We start from the raw sequence: 10,084 nt of genomic DNA, 5'->3' as shown, positions 1-10,084 counted from the left end.
TAAGGACATGCGGACAGTAAAATCACAAAATAAATTCGCTAAACAATGAACCTTTGCTTGCCACAACTGTTGTTGTTGTGCCCTATTTGAGAAAAATAGCACCTTTATACACCCTAATAGTAAAGTTTCCTTTACCTTTAAATGTTCTGCTACTTGCAATACCAGTAACATTAGCCCTGCTAGATAGGGGTCCAGGAAATAAATAGTGTGGGAAGAAATAGTCAGAGAATTGTTATGGCTAGGCTTGTATAGGCCCTAGGGCCGATAGCCTAGTACCAACCTATGAACCTATGAACCTATATATCTGGCCACCTGCACAAAATGCATGTGTTTTTATGTGGGCAAGTCAACTAGACATTTAAAGGACAGGATTATAGAACATAATTCTGAAATTAGAAGGAATATATTGTCCAACTCTTTAGCAAAGCATGTGTCTGAAAATGTCACTCGTAGCATTAAGTTTTGGGTTATGGAGGTTGTGAATGAGATCCATTAGAAGAGGAGATTCAAACACCAAACTAGAAAATAAGGAATCGCAGTGGATTTGAAGATTACAGGCCGAGCACCCTCCAGGTTTCAACCAGATGGTTTCGGTTAAACCAGTTTTAAAACTTAAACAGATGATTCCTTAGACTAAAACTGTTGTTTGTAAAAATCTTGTAAAAATCTTGCATATTGTCTTAAAAGTTAATTAGCGTTTTACTACATAATTATTTGCTTTTTCTTATTGGCTGTGTGATTAATTGACTTGTATAAGAACTGCAACTATTTTTATAACAACATCAGCATAAGACTGCTTTATAAGTGCAGTAAGACAGTGCTGAGCTCACTGCATGTAACTGGCTAAAAAAGTGACCATTAAGTATTTACGTCTCTCACAGATCAGAGTGCATTATCTTGAGCACGAGGTGGTTCATGCATATCATCAGGAGGGCTTCGTTCACTGACAGTCCATTAATGATCAGTACAGCCAAAGTTAAAGTAAGTGAGGATCTGAAGGGGCTGTGGAAGTATTACAGCTGCGGAAGTTAGTTGGACCAGTTATACGTTCAGCATAAGCCTGCACTTCTTGGTGCAACTGGTACTCAGACTGTGCAGATCTGTGCAGCTAACAGGAAGGTCATGCAACTCATTGAAAGCAGTTTAGACAAAGCAGAAATGGCTAAGTAACTCACACATGTTATAAGGTATTACCCTTCTTGTAGTACAAGAGGAGAAAATCATACTTGTAAGTAATTCCTGTTATAAAAATACTATTAACATGCTGCTGTGCTCAGAGCAGCACCGCATAGTAAATCTAATGGAAGAAAAGTGAAAAAAAATCAATAAATGTCAGGTGTAATCTGAAGCCCAAATGATGCAGTGTATCCCAGAACCTATATCAATTAGCCTGTCTCTCACTTAAATGATTCACCACTGATTCTAAGATATCTGCCAGCCCAAGTCAAACAGATTCACTCTCAAGGTAGTGATTTAAAGAGAACAAAACAGTACTAAACAAAACTGACCTGATCAGAATGGCAAAAGTGCAACCAGAAATATCAGGCATGGCAGTATTAGGTAAACGTGATGGTATAAACACACTAGTGACAATGCCAAACAGTTCCAAATGCCTAAATCAGTATACGATAGAATCAAGCAATAGAAAAACAACTAGAAAAGCTAGGCATCTTTTATTTATTTATTTATTTAAATTTGTGGAATACTGCTCAAACAATGACCAGTTCCATGCTCAGCCAGGGTTACATCATAGTGTAACAAAACAATGTACAGTGTACAAGTAACAGAGATTTACATTTATGAGTAAGCATAGATGATCTGACAAGACATTATAATACATAAAAGATGTAACAAACCAAATATATGTACTGTTGCATAACTGGAATAGAAAAAGGAGATGAGTTAAAATAGGAAAAGTAGAGGTGGAGTAGATACAGGTAGTAGTTGCTAGGTTAGGAAGGTTAATAGAGACCAGCAATTTAAGTTCAAAAAAAGAAAAAAGTAACTTTCATGGCTTTTTTCTCTTTTTCAACTGTTGCATCTAGTTAGAGAGTGGAGTCATTTGGCTGAGTTCTCTGCAGTCTTGTTAGAAAGACAAAGGTAGAGCTGTGTGCCCTGCACATTAACTCCAACAGAAGAAAACAGAAGAACCATTGAAAACTAGCTTGGGGGTTCAGAAAGAGCATTAGTAATCACAAATGGTTAAATGTGGTTAAAAAGGCCCTGTCTCCACGATGCTCAGAATTACATTTAAAAGACACATTAACCACAACAGGGTTGGGAGGGTGGCCTAATGGTTAAGGTGTTTGCCTTACAAACACAAGGTGCGGGGTTTGAGTCTCACAAGGAATAATTGGCTAGGCTTAAAATGGCTCACAAGGGCAGTTAGCTTAGTACTAATCTATGAACCTATGAACAATAATGAAAGACCTCATAGTCCACTCATTTGTATGTCTCTGAATCTCTGTTAACTATGACTGCAGATAAGCATTTACTACTGTATTTAACAGTGGCGACAATCACATTGTGTAAGCACAGGTATCTACTTTAGTTGCTCTCTGCACATACAAACATACTTTAAAACACACACACAAGTGCAGACGGACACACACACAAACACACACACACACACACACACACACACACACACACACCATACCTGTTCCTGTTGTCAGACCCTCTCCAATGTCTACTTTTTCCTACTCTAAGTCATTAGAGTCAGTCATTAATATCAGACATTAGAGATTCACACTTCTGTATCCTTCAGTAAATGTCTACTAATGCAAAAGCTGTCATTCTAGTGACTTTCTAAGAGGAATACTTTAAATCTGTCCTTGTGTCTGCGTCCCACCATTGCTTTTGCCTTTGTGCACATTTCAACGCACGATGAAGTGGAGAGGTATACTTTCTGTTCCCTGTGACTCTGTTTTGTAACTCACAAACTATTGCAGCAAAAACCCGTGCTACATTAGTACAGTGGAATAATGCTGGTGTGTATCATGGAAAAGGATTATGATTCAAAGCCCCCCCACCCCCACCTTTTTACTTTACATTTTTTTTGGTTAACTTTTTATTTGTATACCTGTGGCAGAGGTCTGATATCTTCTCTGGGAAGTGAGAGGGTACAGGTTTAAAGTTCCTTTACTACCTGTGAGGCAGGCTATTTACAGTGTCCCTGGAGTCTTCTGGTTTCTCACCATGTTTTTTTTTTTTGGCTTCCAGTGTCTCACCTAATCCATGTCATGTGTAAGTGACCTTAAGTGACTATTTGCAAGAATTCCCCATGTGTCTAGGGTCTCCTCTACCCTGTGAGCTGTTTAAGAAGGAGATTATGGTGTAATCTTTAATAGCTAGTATTCCCCCTCATCCCATATTTTTAGAGATATCCCTGGTGGCTATAGTTTTCCAACTTCCCAATCCCCCTTGATGCCTCTGGTATTTAGTCTTTACCCCAAATTCTGCAATATTTACATGTTGCTAAGGTACAAATTCAGTGAAGTTCTCCTTGGTGTCTCGTACTCTCCCAATCCCCATTATGTTTAAATGCCATTAAGACATGAATCAATGGAGTTCTCCCAAGTGTATAATGTTTACCCAAATCCCTGTGATGTTTTAGTGCCATAGTGGCATGGTTTTAAAGCATTATCCCTCATGTTCTCCCCAATAATAAGTGCCGTTCTGGCACAAGATGTAATTATCTCTCTGGTGGCTTGTGGTTCCCCTGACTCACTGTTGCAGGCTTACCTCAGTAGTGTAGGGGTTTGTAGAAGTATTACACACACACACACACACACACACACACACACACACACACACACACACACACACACACACACACACACACACACACACACACACACACACACACACACACACACACACACACACACACACACACACACACACACACACACACACACACACACTACTCCCTATCTAACTGCCCTAATGTGGCCTCCTGAGAAGACATGCTCATAGGTGCACACTCACACATGCAGCACCTGACAGAGACTTATGAACACACACACACCCTAACACTACCTGTCCACTAAACTCTCCAGCACTGACCTCTGTGGTGATGGATGAATATGGCCCATTAGCAATGTTCTTTACCACAAGTGGCCAGGAACAGTTGTGCTAATTTACACAGTCACTTGGCTGTGTAAATGCCTTATTGCAGGCCAATCCAGGGTGGAAACGTGGTAATTAGCATATGTCCTCTCCCTCTGGACTTCTTCATTAGCATGTAGCATGGCCACAGAAACAGCCCACTGTAGTGCTGCATGCCTTTATGCAAAAGTTTGATAGTAGGGCCATGTCTGAATGTGGTAAGATTGCTGTGTATGTGTACACCTCACAGTATCACAGTAGCCTTTCTGAATTTGGCCATGGATGTAATCTGAAGCCCAAGTGCTGCAGAGTGCCCAGAACCTGTACCAAACAGTATATCTCTCACGTAGGCAGTCTTTTGTCCTAGTGTACACATGACTGTTTGATTTATGGAGATATGAGAATCTTGGACTACTGGATCTGCAGTGGTCTGGAAGGGAAGGCACAGACTCCCCCTAAGGTGTCAAGAGGACACTGAATACAGGGACAAAGCCTCCAGCATCTCTTGGTAGGTCAGGTCTTTTAGGATATTGATCCTTTTGGTTGGAGCTTTTGGAGTGTCTCCAACTGCTTGATATGTCTACTAAGATGCATCCCCAAAGGTGCATTGTATTTGAAGAAGGGCCTAATCAGTGAGGAATATGGGGGGTTAACAACTTCTTTGAATTTAGAGGCAATGCTCTTTGGAATCAGTTGTGACAGACTGAAATATTCTTTGTCCACTGTAGTAAGATTTTGTTCAAAAGAGAGGGAATTGTCTACTCGTGCTGCTCAACATTTTTATTTTGGAGTGGCACACTGTCTCTTCTACAAGGTGGGTAGAGGTCTTGTTTACTGCATACAGCAATATTCTATTTATTAGCATTTAGTTCTTTTCCCATAATCTCTGCACCAGCTATTAACATATGTAATTCATGTTGTAACTTCTGTATAACTGAAGGAGATTTGAGTATGACACCCAGCTTACAATCCTCTACAAATATGGTTAACAAAAATCCCTGTTTTTTCAGAGAAGTACATGCTGCATAGCAACGGTCCTAGCACAGGTTGGTGAGGGACCCCACTCATTACATTTATACGTTCTGTGGATGCACCTGACACCCTTATTGCGTGGGTTTTGCCCTCAGACAATTTATTATCCACCTAGCTACAAAGGAAACAAATTTGGAGTGCATTTAGCTTGCTAATTATGTTAGCATGTGGTATAGTGCTAAATGGCTTGGCAAGGCCAGGGCATGCCGTGGGATCACTATTCACAGCTTGCAGTGCCCTCAAAAACTTTACCTGCTTTATTAGACAGGATCTCTCCTTAACAAAGTAAAACTGCTAGGGATCAAGTCTTTCAAGATTTTTAATATCATAGTTTATCAGGACAGTTATGACCCATTCCATGACCTTAGAGATAAGGCTCATCAGGCTGATGGGTGTAAAATGTCTAGGGTCCACGGTGGGGCCACCCATGTGAAGTGGCATCATTACTACTGTGTGCCATACCTTGGGACAAACCAGTGGCCAAGCTCAGGCTGAATAGCTGTAGGAGCAGATTCACCAGTGCATATACAGTGATTTTCAGCAGGCAGCTGAGTGTGTTATCATGTTCCATACAGGATGCATTTTTAGATATAGAATGTAATTTTAGCAACTGTTCTTTAGTAGCAATAAGGAGATTAAGATCCTTGGGGATATGTGGGTTTTGTGTATTTATGATAGTCACTGGATCCAAGTAGGTAGTGCCATTGATTCTACTCAGAACCACTTGTGACATGTCTTTCTGCACATCTCTCAGGTGTTCAGTCATTTACATTCACATGGATCACCACCATGTCACAGTCCTTACATTCACATGGATGACCACCATGTCATAGCCCTTACATTCACATGGATCACCACCATGTCATAGCCCTTACATTCACATGGATCACCACCATGTCCTTACATTCACATGGATCACCACCATGTCATAGCCCTTACATTCACATGGATCACCACCATGTCATAGCCCTTACATTCACATGGATCACCACCATGTCACAGTCCTTACATTTACATGGCTCACCACCATGTCACAATCATACAACCTTAATAGCGTTTTTGCTCAAGTATCTTGCCCTAATATATGTACATATTCTTGCATTTTTTGCTTAGGCGTCCTACCCTTATATCAACCTAATGCAGCTTTACTATCCTACATGTGTATGGCTACCTGAAACAAGCATAGGACAAAAATAACAAAACCCCTTTTGGAGTGCTTACTTCAGTACCTGGGCACCCTGCTCTGTTGTATACGCTCCTACTGCGTGCCCATATAATTTTTCTTTCCATTATTTGCTTTACTGCAGCTAGTGTTGGCTACTTGTAAGGGCTTTTTTTCCTGATTAACAGAACCCTTTCAATATTGAACACAGACTGGGCCAATCGCTCTATATTTTTAAGTGATTGTTCTACACTTTACTGCTAATGCCTGCTTACTCTGACATTTGCCTAGCACCCCTGTTGACTACTGTCCCTTTAAACTAGACCTGCTTACCTTTCCTAGCGCTCAACACAAAAATCCTTTGTCTAAGTGCCCTATCTACGTAGTCCTCTTTTGGGTAACCCCAGTGGGAGACATAGCCTATTTCCAAGTGGCTTGTATTGACTGATTTGTTTAAATATAGCTTGCCTGGGTTGTATCTTATATATATATATATATATATATATATATATATATATATATGTATATATATATATATATGTATATATATATATATATATATATATATATATATATATATATATATCCAGGTAATAAGTCTGCCATTTAACTTGCTGAATGTAATTCCAGCCATTTACATGCCTACTGAGTACTGTTTACTTATTGCATGCCTTAGTTGTCGACCAAGAAGCTGTAACTGTAGACTGTCATTATAATATTCCTTATATATTGTTCATTTACTGCTTGAACTAGTTCTTTTAAGGATTGTTTTAATTGTACTACTATTAGTCGTGTTGCCTTAACCCCTAACTTACTCTTATGTTTTTATCATTCTAATTCCTCCTAGCTCTGTACCTCCTATCCTGCACTAAAGGACCTGCCTAGTCTGTAAAGACCCCTTTCATCCAATTCCAGCCATCCCAATGCCTGGCCAAAGATTTCTGCTGCCCAGTGATTTGGTTTTCTTCCCTGTTTCTAATGGATTAAGAAAGTATACTACACCCAAGTCCTACTTCTTAAGTGTATTTGTTTAATTTACACTTTACCTAGTATAGGTTGTAACCTGCTTCTGTGTAAGTTATCCTGTACCAAGTATAGATAGTATTTAAGCCTCTGAGTCAGGATTCCAGCAGCCATACTCCTCTCTATCTGTGTTCCTACTACCATATTTCCGTACCCCTGGACCCATTGTCTGTTTCACCCCTACCTGCTACTTCTATCACAGTTACCTTGTTGTATTCTACTCTCTGCCCACTAGGTGGTGCTCCAAGCTAACTTTAAGCTATAATTATTCCCCCCATTTTCCTAGTTTTTCTTTTCTGGATCTTCGCTCAGATTTTCCTTTTGCCTAGCTGAGAATCTTTCTGCATTGTTCTGCTGCTCTTATCCCTTTCTCTTTACACCCTCTAGCTCCATTATACCTCTCCTATTATCCTCCCACTCCACTATCCTTTTTTACCTCCAACCTGCTGTACCAAACCCTACTTACCTCTGACCACCTTCTCTGCACCTGGAACCTGTTACTCTCTGATTGTCTCTGCAAACTCTTCATCTACCTGCTCTAACCCACTCAGTTCACCCTGCGGGCTCACTCCACTCCCCTACCCTACCCCCAATTCCCACCCACCCCCAGTGCTGTTAGCTTTATACTCGCATAGCCACACACCCTACCCCTCAACTACCTATCACAATCTACTTCCACTTAACACCCCCACTTCCTACAACAATAATTCCTGAACAGTACTTAATAACCTTTACACCCTCCCCTTACCTGTCCTTACTATTACCTCCTGCTTTTACCAGCTAAACTTAACTTCCTTTCACATTTGTAACCTTATAACAACTCATATTAAACTTTTTTCCCTCAGTCCACTCTCCTTCCTACAACTCTCTCTCCCTCCTTCTGTCACCTCTATTTTCTAGTTTTACCAGCTAAACTTAACTTCCTTTTCACATTTGTAACCTTAAAACAACTCATATTAAACTTTTTTCTCTCACTCCACTCTACCTCTTGCCAATCTCTCTCCCTCCTTCTGTCACCTCTATTTTCACCTGTTACTAGACACCTTTAATCCTACACAATACAAGACACATTCCTTCATTTTGTGCCACCCTTACCTATTCAATCCAATGGTCTCTAAACATAACTCTATTTACACATACCTCCTACTCTTACCTACTCTAGCTTCCCTAATTCTAGCATTCACACTAACCTTCTTTGAACATTATTCTCTGCTAAAACAGCACCACCACTACCAACAAACCCAACCATTTTCACATATACATTCCCTCAACCACATTAACATAACCTCTACTTCTAGCTATACCCTTCCAAAGTACCACAGATCTACCCATGTCACTTACTTCCATGACAAGAAACCCCCTTACAACTACTTTAAAATCATAAAACTAATACAAAAACCTCAACAACATCCCCTCTTACATGGTGATATCCATCCAAACCCTGGCCCCAATACAAGACTTCCCAGTGACCCACTTAACCAAAAACCCCACACCACCTCTACCCCAACAAGTTCATCTAACTCCCTTCTGATAGCTCACCTTTACATCTGTAGCATTAACAATAAAATATCCCATCTTCATGCACTCCTAGATGTACACAAATTTGATATCCTCTGTATTACTGAAACTTGGCTTAATCCTTCAACCAAAGACCATGAGATTACCCCCCCCCCCAGGATATAACATCCTGAGAAAAGACCATATTACCCTAAAAGGTGGGGGAGTAGCCATGTTTTATAAATCAGAACTCCAAGTATCGCCCTTCAATATGCCACTTCCCACAAACTCCATTTCAGAAACCCTTTTAGCCAAACTGCAAATTGATAACTATAAATCCATCTATATAATCTGTTCCTATCTTCCCCCCCGGTAACAATATCAGTACTCTAGAAAATATACTTAGTGGCCTATCTACCCACCTACCCCAGGAAACCATTATGTTAGTTGACTTTAATATAGACTGGGCTACCTGTAGGTCCCCCAATCCCATTAACCACATAAATCTTTATGGTTTCTCACAAATGATAACCACCCCTACTAGAACCCACAGACAAAGTGGTAAGGAAACCACACTAGACTGGATTCTCATAAACAGTCATTCTACTACTTATAAACCAGGAACCCTTCCAGATGACATCAGTGACCATGCTCTTACCCATATAATTAAACAAAAACTTCATAGGCCCAATGCTACTATTTTCAAAACCTCCCGTTCTAAAAAAACTTTCACCCTGAGAACTTCCAAACAGAACTGAAGGCATGTGACTGGTTACCACTGCTCCAGCTTCAACTTGATGAAGCAGTCACCTGCTTTAATACTAGATTCCTTCAAATCCTAGATTTCCATGCCACCTATCTAATAAAGACCAAAACTGCCCCATGGCTCACAAAACAAACTAGGCAAAAAATCCTAAGAAATAAAATCTGGGCCAAGTGGAGAGCCTCTAAAAGCCCTTCTGACCACCTTTACTTTAAACAATTAAGAAATGCCACCAAAAAAGAAATTCTGCTAGACAAAAAAAAATGTACCTTCACCTCCAACAAACCCACAAACAAAAACCACAAAATTTCTGGTCAGCTATGAACAAATTACTTCACCCAGGGCACTCCAAGTCTCCCACCCCATCAGGAATCACCCACAATAACCCTAAACTAATAGCTGATTCCTTTATCGACTACTTTATAGAAGCCATATAAACTCTAGCTAATACTCTACCACCCACTAGCTCCCTCCCACCTAATACCACAACAAATTCA

This window comes from Protopterus annectens, chromosome 3.part1, assembly GCF_019279795.1.
Source record: "Protopterus annectens isolate FY-2018-M chromosome 3.part1, PAN1.0, whole genome shotgun sequence".
NCBI classification, from domain to species: Eukaryota; Metazoa; Chordata; order Ceratodontiformes; family Protopteridae; genus Protopterus; species Protopterus annectens.
The sequence above is the reverse complement of the archived record's forward strand: the minus strand, read 5'-3'. Positions refer to the sequence as shown.